This window comes from Dipodomys merriami, unplaced genomic scaffold (genome assembly GCF_024711535.1).
Source record: "Dipodomys merriami isolate MVZ:Mamm:240054 unplaced genomic scaffold, mDipMer1.0.p SCAF_21, whole genome shotgun sequence".
NCBI classification, from domain to species: Eukaryota; Metazoa; Chordata; class Mammalia; order Rodentia; family Heteromyidae; genus Dipodomys; species Dipodomys merriami.
Window position 1 is genome coordinate 4,050,783 of NW_027203493.1, and position 15,461 is coordinate 4,066,243.

Sequence of the window (15,461 nt, forward strand, 5' to 3'; positions counted from 1 at the left end):
TCTTAGCCTCCTGAGGAGCTAGGATTACAGGCACGAGCCACTGGCTCCCAGATCAGTACAGGTATAACTACCACTGCAAACACATGCTTCTTTGTGATGGGGGAATTCAAAATCCTCTCTGTAGATATTTTGAAACCTATACAATTAATTTTAGTGAACTGTAGTTACCCTGCTACTCTACATTACAACTTATTAAAAGTTATTCTTATTCAGTGTTACCCTTTTATCTGTTAGCCACCCCTTTTGCCCATTACTCTCCAAAGTCTCTAATCAGTGTTTTATTTTACCTCTATGAGATTAATTTTTTAATTTCTCATCGAAGTGAGAACATTCAGTGTTTGCCTTTGCATCCTTGCCTTGTTTCATTTAGCATAATGTCTTCTAGTTTCATCCATGTGGCTTGAAATAGCAATTTTTATTCTTTTATAGAGTTGCATACTATTCCTCTGTGTTTGTGTAGCACGTTTCATTTATTTGTTAATTTGTGGCTAAACACCGTGGTTGATTTTACTTCAGGCTTATTGTGAATGTAAGGGTGATACTGTAATAAATGCATCTTTTGGATATTCTTCAGTAGTGCTATTTCTAGTTGAGGACCTTGATTTGAGGCCCAATGATTATATTAACTTATATTCCCAGTAGGAGTGGGAGTTCCCTACTCTCCACAAACTAGCCAGCTCTGGTTGTCCCTGCCCCAGCATAGAATTCCATGACAGCAGCTGACGAGAAATTGCTGTTACATGCTGAATCTTTACAATAATTTGGTTTTTCTAAAGGGAAATAGGATGGTACGCATCCAATGGGCAGGAAGAAAAGGGACAAACATATGTCAGAAGTCAATGTATTGAAAGTGAATAAAACCAGGAAAAGGGTATTGAGCGTCAATCACAGGCTGTAGAAACAGGTTGAATTTTATTTTTCCTTCTCTCACTTACAAGGGCTGGATTTTTCTGGAAGAATTCAACCTTGCCATCTTGAATCTTATTCAGGCTCCTCCTTTCTCCTTCTCCTTGATCTCCTACTCCTCTAGCACATCTTAATTGTTCAAAACAATGGGCTTTATTGAGCAATTTCCTTGCTTTTCTCAAAGAATCCCCCTTTCTACTTTCTTTCCTCTGTGTGTGTGTGTGTGTGTGTGTGTGTGTGTGTGTGTGTGTGTGTGTGTGTGTGTGTGTGTGTGTGTGTGACTGAGGTTAGACTTTAGGGCTTTGAGCTTACTTAACAGGTAGTCTTGATCTACATCCCTAGTTCTACTTCTTTGTTGCTGTTGTTGATTAATAGGAGATAAGACTCTCATGGGTTTGTCTTCCAGGCCTATTTTTGTTATAAAGTCTTCAGATCTCAACCTCCTGAGTAGACAGAGGTGTAGGTCTGTGCCACCATCATCCGGCTTCTTCTGGTTAGTTGTGAGATAGCGTCTTGCTTTTTGCCTGGCCTGCACCACAGTCTCCCTGTTTATGCTTCCTTCTCTAGCTGGGATGGCAGGTGTGTGTATCCATGCCCAGCTTTTCCTATTGAGATGGAGTCTCATGAACTTTTTGCTTAAGTCTGTCTGGAACTGTGATCCTCCCAATTTCTGCTTCTCAAGTAGCTAGGATTACAGACAGGAGTCACCAGTACCTGGCCTCTGCTGTGTGTTTTTATAAATTCCATATGAATATCTGGGCATCCCTTATTCTTGTAAGTTCCTAGAAGAACCAAAAAAGTCAAACTTACACACAGTCTTGTAGTAATTCCCTCAAAACCAGGACATCATTCTTTTAGGGGAAAAAAAAGGAAAATAAAAAAATGTTCTGTAGCAGGCTCAGATACCAGTGCGTGCTACTTTTAGCTCCTGAAGATTCAAACTCTATAACTAGTTGAGAAAGAAGACATTTATGAGTGAGAAAGCTTTGGCCTTAGCACTAGCAGAACTGTCCAGACATTTTTTCATATGTTAAAATTATAAAATTTGATAAAATACTATATTTTCACATGTTCCTTACTCTCTCTGAACCTCAGTTTTCTTTTCTCTTGCCTAAGCTGCCTATAATGCTTGTCTCCAAAGGATTGTGGGGAGACTCAAAAGAGAAATATCATTTGTACATGTCTGTTTTTATAATAATAAGTAGAAACCTCTCCACGAGTCCTCATTCAACTGGATGCAAGCCGTCTGAGAGGAAAAAAAAACTATTCTTAGCCACTGAACCATACAGAGTGTTAAACTGGGGGGTTAGGCCTTCTGTTGATTCGCGATCTATGCCCTATGACTTGGAGCTCCCTGATGATTGACATCATGTACATAAGTACGAATACCAATATGGTTGTAAGTGGCCAGCCTGCTTTCCAGCTTAACTCGGCACACCCTTGGCTCTGTGTGTGAATGAGCCATTGTACAAACTACACACCCAGTTTTATTTTCCCAGGGCAATCTGTTCTAAAGCACAGCTTTATCATTTCGACAAAATTTGCTTGAAAAACACTTCAATTAGTTGCTGGTGCCCTAGGTTAAGAGAGTCCCATTGCATTGAGGTAAGCATTCGAGACAAACTGCTTTATCCTGTCCCCTGTCAAACTGTCATTGGCTGCCTTGAAGCTACCAAGGGCCAGGATTCAAATGGGACAGCTCAGCTCAGGTTTCTCACAGATTTCACACCATCTTTTTCCTGTTTTGGTCCCAGAAGCAGCCTTATCTCATTAGGAGAATGGGGGGGTGGAGAGTGGTCTTATCGGAAGAACATTCCAGATTGTGCTTAGATAGCCAAAGGAAAGAGAAGAGCTAGAGATTGGAATGTCCTAAGCTCAAGGTGTTTTGTTCTCCTCTCTCTCTCTCTCTCTCTCTCTCTCTCTCTCTCTCCCCCCCGTCTCTCTTCACTGCTCTATTTGTACAGTTTACAGCAGCCTTGGGTTTTCTTTTCTTTTTAATATGTTTTTTTATTGTGAAAATACTGTACGGAGGGGTTACAGTTACATGAGCAAGGTAATGAGTACATTTCTTATCCAGCATTGTTGCCTCCTCCTGTGTTTTTCCTCTACCATCCTGTCCCTCCCACCTCCTCAACACCCGCCTCCCCGGCTTCCGCCACCGACCTAAATTGTAAAGTTCGTTTTTTGACATAGTGTCTTGTACATCTCATTGTTGCAATGGGTCAATTTGTATCCCTATTTAAACATTTTGTTTTTTCCCTCCCTAAATTATACCAACATCAAATACAGTGAAAACCGGGGTTATACCATGAGGGAGGGACCTACAAAGCACCAAAAAGTCACATGGTACCTTATAAATGTGTTAGAAACAATAGCAAGGAAGAAAAAACCACTTGTGTTCCTATCTTGGGGTTCATTTCGCTTAACATCATCTTATATGAGCTTTTCTGCTTGTCCCAGACATATACTAGTTATTGCAAATAAGGGAAACCATGGGACCTATGTTCAGCCTTGTGTTTTCTTCAAGTGTTTGTTCACACATGAATAAAGGTGGGAACAGAATGAGCAGGGATTGAGACTTAATTTCCAGTCTATCCATGACCTTTCCCTGGTCCCTCAGGTATGCTTATTTGCAATGAGAGCAATGAAGAGACATTTTTTCAAGCGTTTCCTGTACATCCCATATTTACTCATCTTCTTTTGCTTCATTCTCATAATAGTGGCATGTCAGAAGTGTCAATACTGCGTGTCCTACAGGGTGAAGCAAGTTCAACAAGATTAAATATCACGCCAGGGTGAGGCGGCTTAAAGGGGGGAGAGATGGATGCAGCTTCTTGACCTTTCTTCTTAGAGACTCCCTAAATAGTTGTTCAAGAAGAAAGAAATGCATGCATGGATACCAGGCTTCTGCTAGGTTTCCGTGACTGGGTAATGTGATTTTTTTTTTCCATGAAAATTTCATGGCGAGTTTGCTCCTGACTCAGTAATAAACTTTGCTTACTGCTCGGTTGAGGTTCTGGAGATTCTGTAGGTTTGTCAACGTTGGGGTTTCTGAGGTCCTTGACCTCTGGTCTCAGGTGTAATGAGTTTTGTGTGATATCATTTTTCCTCCAGAAGGAAGAGCCCACATTCTTTCTATATGCCTATTCATGTGTGCCTGGCGTAGGGTTGAATTTGCAGGGAAATAAGATTCCAATGTGATTTATTTAATGACAGCCTGTCTTCACCGGAAGCTTTAATTTTTCTTGTCTCTTTTCTTCTCGCTCCTTCCTCATCCTCTCCTTCTTCCCTCTTCTCCTGGCTCACTATTTTCTTTTTTCTCCTTCTTTTTCTTCTTTATAGGTTCGGTGAGACAGAATATTAGTGTCTTCCTTCTCCAGTATTTCTACAGCTGAATGGAAAGAAAATCTTATGGGTCTATATTACTCTGAGGGAAATCTGTTTTGCAAACAAAAACTAGGCAGATGTTCCTGTGTGATGACAAGAACTCATCTTGTGACTCTTGTGGTTTGAGAGTAGGGCATGTGGTGTATTCAAGTGTCTTTATAGGCTATTTTGAATTTTTAAAGCTTATTTTCATCTGTATTATGCATTGTATCACATCAAAACAACGTTCCCCATATAGGAAGTATGAAAAAATTAAGTGATGGAGATAAAATATCAAATGACCAGTGATGAAATAAAACATAAAATCCATCATGTAGTGAGTTTATTAAATTTTGACAAATGACCCTGAATGAATGGGGTTTTTGTTGACTGATCTTGATCATTTTTTGAAAGATTTAATTCATAATCTTTCAAGAACCAAATAATTTAGTGTTTGATTCCTAGGTTTTATTATTTTTAATATTTCAAACTTACAGAAGAGCAGAAAGCACAGATAAATGAATACAGGTTGGCTATTGATTAGAACAAAAATCTCGAATGCTCCAAGATCTGAAAGTTTTATGAGGTCACATGCCATCATTTGCAGGAAATTCCACAGTGGAACTCATGTACCAGGTTGATTGCAATCAGGATGCAAGTGCACACACAGCATGAAACGATGCCCAGACTCTGTGTATGAGATATGTGTGAAATATATAGTATAGATAATTCTGTATTTTGGACTTAGGGCTTATATCCAACCTATATTATTACATATTGGTGAGTAGTCCAAAATTTGAAAAAAATCTTAATAGTCCTAAGCATTTCAGATAAAATTACTCAGCCTACACTTATATATATTCATCTTCTATAATTTTATAAAAGGAATTTTCTTTACCAATTTTGCTTTATTTCACCCACATCTATTAGTTTGTCTGTATGTGTGTCTGTCTGTCTGTCTATCTATCTATCTATCTATCTATCTATCTATCTATCTATCTATCTATCTATCTATCTATCTATCTATCTATCTACCTACCTATCATCTTCTATTTATGCATTATCTATTTTTATCCACCCATTCATCTGTTCCCATTCATCTACATATATCTATCAGTCAACCATTCTTCTAGTTGTTTTTGCTAATTGATTTCAGAACCCAGTTACTGATATTCTGACACCTCACTCCTAAAGTTTTTAGCATGGTTTTAAAACAGACATTAATTGTACAAAGGTGTTTCATTGTGATCTCTTTTTCCCCCTCAAGCTCCTTTTCTCTTCCTCCTCTTCCTTTTAGCATATTTAACAAAATAATTTGCTTCTTTGTGGTATTTCTATACCTGTATATACCGTACTTTGATCAAATTTACCTGTTTCTTTTTCATATGCCCCACACATCCCTTTTAACAAAACAAGTGTAATGGATTTCTTAACCCTATTTTCACACATGTGCATGGAGCACTTTGATCATATGTATTTGTCCTTCACCTTCCAGGATGATATCCTAGGATGAAAAGAGCAATAAAAATGAGTGTAAAGAGGAAAACCTTGTTTCACTTTTTTTTATGAGACAGGATGTTCCCTGCCTGGAAGAATTGTTTACTATAAATTACATCTTGTTAAAGTACCTTTGACGGCCCTTTTGTTTCATTGTTTAGTGCGCAACTGACCCATCTCCCTCTTTCCTTCCCTCCTTTCCTCCATCCCTTCCTCCTTTTTGCTTTCCTTTTTCCCCTTTTTGTTCTTCCTTTGGAAGAACTAGGGTTTGAATTCTGGGTCATATACTTGCTTGGCTGATGCTTTCCTGTGATGCCATGCCTCCAACCTAGTTTTTCACTGGTTATTTTTGAGATAGGATCTGGCTTCCCACACAGGCACACGTCTGAGCTATAACTCACCTACTTTTTAATATCATGATCATTATTTAATATCATTGCTGGGATCACAGGTGTGTGCCTCTGCATCTAGCTTCTTTCTTCAGAGATAGAGGCTCAAAGATTTTTCTGCCAGGGCTGTCTTAGAACTGCCATCCTCCTCATCACAAACTCCAGTGTAACTTGAGATGACAGGTCTTGCGCTACACTCAAGCAAAGGTTGAGAAGGGGTCTCGTGAACTGTTCTGTGCAGTCTGGCTTCCAGTGGCAATCCTCCTAATATCTCAGAAGTAGCTAAGATGATAGGCGTGAGCTACTGCCATCAAGAGTATAGCATAATGTCTAAATCTATTAATCTGTCAATCAACATTTTGGTTCTTGATATCACTTTCTGTTTTCTAACACCAACTCCCTATGTCAGTGTAAACAACACCTTACATTTACACCTATGAGACCTCCAGCTTACTTCTGACTGTGATGCCTACCTTTCTTTCTTTTTCTTGTAGGAACCAGCTCAGATTGCTGCTGCTCTAAAAGACAGGAAGTGACCTCTTCCATCTTTAACCACTCATGACCTCCATACTTCACAAATAAAATGGATTTGCCTTTCAAAAAAGGCATTTTATTGTACAAAATATTTGACTGAGGCAGCACTGCTTTTTGAGGTGTGACAACAATTGATTTCCTTTAATGACTGCTGTATCTTGGTTCTTTGGAATCTCTCCCCTCCCCATTTTTGTCAGTGGGTCTTATAAATATGATTGCCATTCAATGTTTTAGCTGTGCAGTCACTTGAGTTACCAAAACAGTCTCTTCAACTTGCAATTGATGGAATATAACACACGAATAGAATCAAGGACAAAACACATGATAGTTTCAATAGGTGTATCAAAAGCCTTTGACAAAAATTCAACATCTCTGAAGATGATAGGAATAGAAGGGATGTACTTGGATCTAATAAAGGTTATATTTGAGAAATCTAGAGTCAATATCACATTGAATGAGGAAAGCTTGAAAGTTGAGAAGAGTGTTCACTCTCCCACTCTTCATTCCAGTGCAATAAGACAAGAAAATGAAATTAAAAGGAGCCAAACAGGGAAGCAAGAAATAAAATCATCTCTGTTGACAGATGATATGATTCTACACCTAAAAGATCTCAAAGATTACACCAAAAAATTCCTCAATGTGATAAATACTTTCAGCAGTTTAGCAAGCTACAAAATCAACATACAAAACAACCAGTAGCATTTCTATATGCCAACAATTAATAGGCTGAGAAAGAGATCTGGAAAATAATTCTATTCTTATAGCCTCAATATGCCCCTGCTTAAAAAAAGACCTGGGAATAAGCTTAACCAATAAAATAGCAATATTTGTGATGACAACTACAAGAAACCTTTAAGAAGGAAATTGAGAAGATATAGACCTTCTATGTTCATGAATAGGCAGAATGAATACTACGAAATGGCCCTACTACCACAAAGAATCTATATATTCAATGCAATACCCATCAAAACCCCGATGCCATTTTTGCAGAACTAGAAATTAGAATCCTTAAAGAAAATCAGAGCCCAAAGAGCAACATCAAGACTATAATATTATTAGGTTTCAAATTATACTACAAGGCCATAGTAACAACAAGTACAGAAACAGATATCAAGATGAGTGAAACATTATAGAAGACTCAAAAATAGCATATACATCACAGCTGAATTCATCTGAATGATGATCCAGAAACACATACTGGAGACAAGAGAGTTGGATGAAATTGTAGTAGCTAGTGGAGATAGGATTTGAGCTTTATGTCCATGAAACTAATTATCTAGGGAGCTTTGCCCATGTGGAGGCTGGGTCAGGCAGGTGGAGCTGGGCAGGAAAAGCTCACTAACCAGTCCAGGATGAAGTGTTCTTCATCACATGGATTCTGGAAAAAAAGAGAACAACAAAAATTAGCAGACTCAACAGTCAAGATGGAGAAACAGTGTCCAATAACTCCAAATGCCTGAGGGAAAATGTCCTTGTATCAAATGATTAATAAAAATGGCACTTTATTTTGGTTGGTACATTCTCAATAAGGGTTTAATACAAAGTTATGAGTTTTTAAATTATTCTTTAAAAAAGAGACCTGCCTCTGAGATATAAACCACATATACAGAAAATCTTGTTGAAGGAGTTGAAAATGAAAGTTTGTGTGCCTAGAACTTTTTAGCAAGAGGAAGGCAGTGTTATGAAAAGAGCCAGACATGCCTGGTTGCAAAGTCTGGCTGCTACCTTTGACCAGATGAACACAAGCTCATTGCTTGTGGAACATCTGTGGTGTACCAGCCTTCTGCTGCTGTTTCTGCTGGTTCTGGTTGCATTGTATTGTATGTGACTCTTTAATTGTCTGACTCTGCTCCTCTCTGGGACTTTCTTCTCCAATTAGAAGCAGAGGCTAAGACTTCCAGGTCTGTATTCTCTATCACCTGTTACTAGCCTCACCTTTTTTTGGCAATTAAAAAGGTAAATGGGAAGAAAGAACAGAAAGAATTCTGTAATGGGGCATTGAGCTCATCCCTTGAGCCAGTGTATCAGGAACATCTCACAGTGGCAGCTGTAGGGTGTGGGATTGTATTTTTCAGGACTGTCTCATGCTTTGGAATGCTCTTCTGGAGGAAAATGGCTAGACTCTGGAATATAGTTTTCTTGGTGGGGATCAGGTGCATAACCAGTGTGTCCAATAAGATATCTTTACCCCAGCTGAAAGGAATTACTTCTTGTGAATAGAGTATGAACTATGCAAAAGCAGTGTGCATCTTCACCTGGGGATGCTGCTCTGTGAGATATCAAGGTTACATTTTGATTTCCTTTCCTAATCCTGCTGAGATCTACCTTGACCTTAAAACCTAAAGCATGTGATAGAAAAACCTATTATTCTATCCTTTGGACCAAGCCCAAGTCATGACTTCTGTGGTAGCTTGCTCAATTGCACAGATCTTTCTATTTCGCAAGTGGAATTTTATGAAGACACTGAAGAGTGGCGCATTTATTCAATGTAGTGATACTAAAGGTCATCATCAGAGCGGGCAGTAATAAATCATTTGTTAAGCAGTCAAGGTATGTTAGCTCTATTCTAAACCCTTCTGCAAATTAGAAAATATAACCACCCACATACTAGTTGTGAATTGAGTATAATAAGCAGTATGTTTTTCAATTGTCTACCATCCTTCCTCTCTCCTCTCCCCTGTCCCCGTGGTTTTCATTCACAGTTGTGATTTCATCTCGTGACCACAAACTTTCTTTCTGACATGCATCCCTTATCACTATTATAATATTTATTTCCTTTTTATTTTTTTATTGTGAAAATACTGTACAGAGGGGTTACAGTTACATAAGCAAGGTAATGAGTACATTTCTTATCCAGCATTGTTGCCTCCTCCTTTGTTTTCCCCTACCATCCTGTCCTTCCCACCTCCATAACTACATCTCCCCTGCCTTCTTTTTTCACACACACACACACACACACACACACACACACACACACACACATATATGTTTTTATTGTAAAAATACTGTACAGAGGGGTTGCAGTTACATGAGTAAGGTAATGAGTACATTTCTTATTGAGCATTGTTACCTCCTTTGTTTTTCCCTTATCATCCCTTCCCTCCCCACATCCCCAACTCCCCGCTCCCCCGCAAATTGTAAAGTTTATTTTCAACATAGTGTCTTGTACATCTCATTGCTATAATGGGTCAACCTGTATCCTTATTTCAGCATTTTGTTATTTCCCTTCCCCTCCTCAAATTAGAAAAATGTATATACAAGATGCAGGGCTCCTGTCTTCTTTTTATTTCCACGACCTGGACCAGGTCAATGCCGAAGGAATGTTTTGCAAGTGAAGAATGAAAGAATGAATAAAGTGACTCCATTGTTTATACAGTAAAAGAAATCAGACAGTGAAACAAAACTCTGGGAAGCCTGAATCAATGCCATAGTATTGATGCTGTGATACGAATATATGTACTCAAAGAACTGTTGGTCGAATGCTTTGAATTGTCAAAGCATTGCCATTTTCTAATGAAATGGTGTATAACCTCTCCTCTAAGGATGTGGTACCATAGGAGCAGCCCGATCTTTCTTTCCTTTAGGCTAGGGTGGGCTGATAACATGATTGGGCTCCCCAACCCAACTTTAGCCTCTCAATTTCTTTTGGAAGTGATTTCCATCGTGAAGAGAGGAAATATAAATACAAGGACTATTAGCAGTCGTCCCGTCCAACTACTTGTACTAGAAATCCAGAAAGGCTTGTTTGGAGCCAGTGTGAAAAATAAGGAGATGCTAGGGGGAATAAACCAAGTGTACATATTCTACAGATTTTTATGGGTTTGTCTTGCAGCACTCTAGTGAGTGACTGAGACTCCCAAAGTAAAAGACTGTGTATACTGTGGTCACCATTGTCTCTTCAATTTCAGTGTGGTAGGCATTTAATAATCATTTTGTTCAATGAATGAATAAGTGATTGCTTAAGCAGAGGAAGTAGCTGGGGGAAGGAAAGGGATAGCTGGGTCCAATTGCTTTGAACTTAGAACATTTTATATCTTCTGTAGGATGGTAAGTGACTAGAAAGACTAAGTCAAAGCCTATCAAAGTGCGTAGGGGGTCGGTGGGAGAGGAGGAGAAAAATGAATGAGGGAAATGAGTAAAATGCAGGCAAGACAGCATTGTGTGTGCCACAGAACTGAGAAAAAAGAGGGAAGAGGCGAGTAAAAGGGGGTGAATAACACAGATCAACATGTATTGTATACATAAATTGCTTTGTTAAGTGGCAAAAGACTCAATACATATCTTACGAATTCAGAAAAATGAAAGAAGGGTTGGTGTCGGGGGGGGTGGGTGAAAATGATAAAAGGGTTGATCAAGAGGCTCTGCATTCATAAACTACTCTGTTGAATGACAATCACTCTGTGCAAATATCTAAAGAATATATTTTTAGTTATCAATTTGTATTTTATTTATTGTTAGTGACAGGTGATGTGCAGATGGATGACAGTTATGGAAGTCAGGTAATGAGCACATTTCTTTTTGAACAATATCACCTCTTCCCCTTGTTCTCTCCCAGTTTTTTCCTTCCCATCCTCACCCACAAGTTGTAGAGTTCATCTTCAAAATAATGTCTAGTGAGTACCAGTGCTTCATTGGTTTACCTTACTTTTAATTGGTAGCCAATTAAAAGTAATTGGCTACCGTAGTTGGAGTCGCCATTTTAGCTCAGGGAGTTTTGCTTTGGAAATTATGGCAGGATTCATCTCAGGAGAATTCATCTCAGCCTCCTCACCAGGAGTTCTTGGAAGATAGAAACATTTGTGGTCTCTGCTCCTCAGTGGCTTCTGCTGCCCTCTTGTGTTTTCTGTGTTCCCACCACTTGCCAGGAATAATAGGGCGTGTGGGATCACCAAGAGCCCACTGTCTCCTCCTCATGTGGCTCCTTCATTAGAGCTTGGATCGTGTGAGGGCAAACCACCTCTTCTGCATCCCTCAAGCCTGGCAGTACCCAGTGTCCACCATTTGATTACAGAGTGACTAACAACGTCCGGAGCACAGTCACAGAGAGGTCATGTGACTGGATGTAAATCTTAGTGAAATGAAACCCCAGGGGAGGAGGCCTCTCCTCTTCATGCTCAGCCTGTTGTCTCCATTCAGGGTCATCTGAATATTGTCTTCACATCTTAATTAGATGTCCTTAGGTCTTTCATTCCGGGTACATGCATTTGTTCCCTTCTTCTAAGATGTGCTGTTTTGACTCTCATGTAATTTGCATCGGATGTTTAGATCTGATGATAATTTCAGAGCCTGCAAAGCAAATATCTCACAAGAGGACACGAGGCCAAATGAACCTTTCAGGTGACAAGATAAAGAGCCAAATCCCATTTCCAAACACTGTTTACTCTAAGTGACAGTTTTAGGACTCTGTGGGGTAATGTTCTGTAATGCAGTTAGCTTCCGGATTCTTGGAGTCGTTTTATTTAATTTTTTACTATGTAACTACAATGATCCATATTATTAGTGACAATTTTTCTGATAGTCCTCATAGATGATATTTGGCTTTATTGTGAACAGAATCTGGAGGAAACCACTCAAAGTCACACATAGCTCAAATGTGACCGAGATTTGGACACATTTCTAAGTAGCTTCATATCTTCAGCTCTTTGTGTTTTGGCATGGTGGGTGATTCAGCTATAATTAATTTTACTGGTTGTCTATTCACTGCAGGTGAGCAAATTTCCATCTTCTCTCCTCTTTTCAGGATATCTCTCTGTATTTACCAAAGGGATCTCTTTAGCTCCTAACTTATTGTCTATAGGGAGATTCTAAAGTAGAGGGGCTGACACCATTCTTCCATGAAAGAAGATAATCATGTACATTATCTTCATGTGTGGAAATATCACAAGAACTGGTATAGGCTGATAAAATATGATATGTCACATGCATGGTATAAGACCCTTTACTAGAATAACCTACAAAGACTTGTGGGTTGGCTCTGCCTCTTATAATGGAACCAAGATAGCATCACAAATACTGATGACATAAAGTACCACCTTCAAACTCAATGAAATGAACAGAAAGTAAAATTTGGAAGGATTCTTCCTTGCTTGCCATGATCAAAAGCTTTTTAAAAGAGATGACCCCGGATTCAACTATGACAGGTGGAGAAGCCATCGGCAGTGGTCAGGAGAGAACACAAGCAGATTTAAGATGAGCAATGACCTCCCTTTGTGCAAATGCAGAACCAAATTTTCTGGCTCAGGGAATGAAGGAATGAGGAACGCTCAAATTTTCTGGCTCATAGTATCCATTAAAATAGGAATTTGGAGAATTATAATGTTTACACTTTAAGGATGATAATGCTAACATTGGATTGTAAGTGCCGAGTTCAGGTGATTGGATCTTATACAGTCTTAGAGAGTTTTGCTATTTCTATAACTTTATTGGATAGGAAAGCCTTAGACTGACTGAATGAGAATGTTTCTTCAAGAGCTTTACTTGAGAGATGATAAATTATTGGGCAAGAGTATGAAGAGCAGAGAGCAAGCAGGAAGTTTGGGCAATGGCATAAGGTGAGAGGTAACGAGGGCTTGAAAGGGATGGGGGTGGAGAGAATGGCCATAAAAAGCTGTGACACCTCCTAGCCTTTGCATTCCCACCACAGGTTTCACCCCTTAGCTTCTCTGTTGAGGTATCAAGGAATACTACTATGTATGGAATCTCCAATTCGTATAATTATAGCTGCAGGAAAAACATTTTTTTCCCTCCTAGCTTCCACTGAGGAAAATGGAAAATTCGTTATCCTGAGTTATGTTTTATAAATCTTTGTCTCCTGAAGGGAAGACAATATACATGGATGGAAATCATCTTCCCACTACTCTGCTATTGAAAAGAATGACAAATGCATGCAAGCACATTGCTGGAGACTGGATTTGAGCCACAGTAAGCTATCCTGGAAAGAGCTCAAGTCAATGTTCTTGCAATGTCTCTGTCTCTGTCTCTGTCTCTGACTCTGTCTCTGTCTCTGTCTCTGTCTCTCTCTCCAATGTAACTCTGGCAGTGAGAAAACTCTTAATCTTTCACATTTTCCCTGCCTTGTATGATCAATGGATGAGATTTGGGTTCAGTGCTTTTCAACTTCTTTCAGTGATAGAGTCTCCAGCTTAAACACTTTCTTGGAAGGAGTTGAAAATCAATCACTGGAAGACAGAGCAATGCACTTGGGGTAGAGAGCTTATTCAGCCTCTGCAGAAACTACCCTATTGTACTCGACATCGTATCAATGAACATTTTGGGTGGTTAGATGACATCAGGTATTTATTTAAGTTCCTAGTTACACATGCATCTTCAAACAGAAATTCCATACTTAATTCCCCAGCGCCATTGTTAGAAAGATGGAAGATACAGATCTTACAGGCTGGCTGTCCTTCAATGCCTCTAATATCTTCCATTTGTTCCTGTCTTGAGACTTTCACTAATAGTTCACTCTTGCAAAAAATTACCTCTTTTCTGTATTTTTGTCTGATCTACTACTTTGTCGTCAATTAAAAACATCCAAATAGAGCATTTCCTTCTGAAAAAGATGTGGTGGGATGTTCTTCTCTTTGACTGGTTTTTTTTCAATGACATGTGAGAAACCCAAACAATATGCTGTCACGACTGCAGTTCTGTAAAATTTGACATTTTAATCACAATCCATTATGACTGTTTTTCTCTCAACTGTCACTTTTTGCTTTGTCACACTGCCTTGTGTTGGGTGGCTTTGGGAAGTTTTGCATCTCATTTTCCTTGTCTACAAAATGAAAACAGAAATGTTACCTCTCAATGCTGTTGGGAAGGTTAAACATGTTCACACATGACAGTTGCTTAGAATGGTGGCTCATAGACAATAAACTACTATTTTATTTTTTTCACAAACCATCAAAATAGTAGATGTCAAGATTCAAGTTCTGGCTGGACCACTGGTGATCATAGATAACATGAGAAAGGATGAGGAGTCACATCCTTCTGCCCCTACAGTGAATGTTACTAAGACACCGGAGAAATAATGGCGTCCAAGGTAAGACTAAACTCTAGGCATTCTGATGAGAATTAAAATACCTCTGTAGGTATTTCACTATTCACATCCAGTACTATCAGTGGATACCAACATCTCATGGGGAAATTGTACTATCCAATTGCTTAGATTAGCTAGTTACTGATTCTCTTTTTCATCCACATATCTCCATGTACATACTCCTACTCTTAGAAGAAGCTGGAGAAGAATAGTGGTAACACAAAGCACCTGCCAAGAGTACCACAGGAATCTATGATGCTTAGTACTACCAAACTGATTTTGACCAGGTCGGATTGGTATTTTAAAATTTGAGTTGATTTTCATTTATGGTTAATGCCTCAATTCCATGTACCATCAGAGAGCACAACCAGATATGAATTATAACCCTAGAATTCTTAGAATTTAGATCCATGCCATTACCATACACAAGGATACATTCCAGACAGTAGAAGGACTATCTATGTAAAAACTAAAAACAAAATATCACATGAAGGACGTGGGGTGACTTTTTTAGTCTTGAATTGGAGAGAAACTTCTATTGTGACCGGGATATCTATAAAAGAAAGGGCTGATACATTTGATTACCATAAACAACAAAAGCATGCATAATGCCAAGTGAGATCGTCTACATAAAAAAAAAACAACAAAAACACAAAAAATGTGTAATGTCAGGAAGCTAAATAGGATAAGGTTAATTTCTTTAATATAAAGTTAGTCACTATGCATTAGGGTCC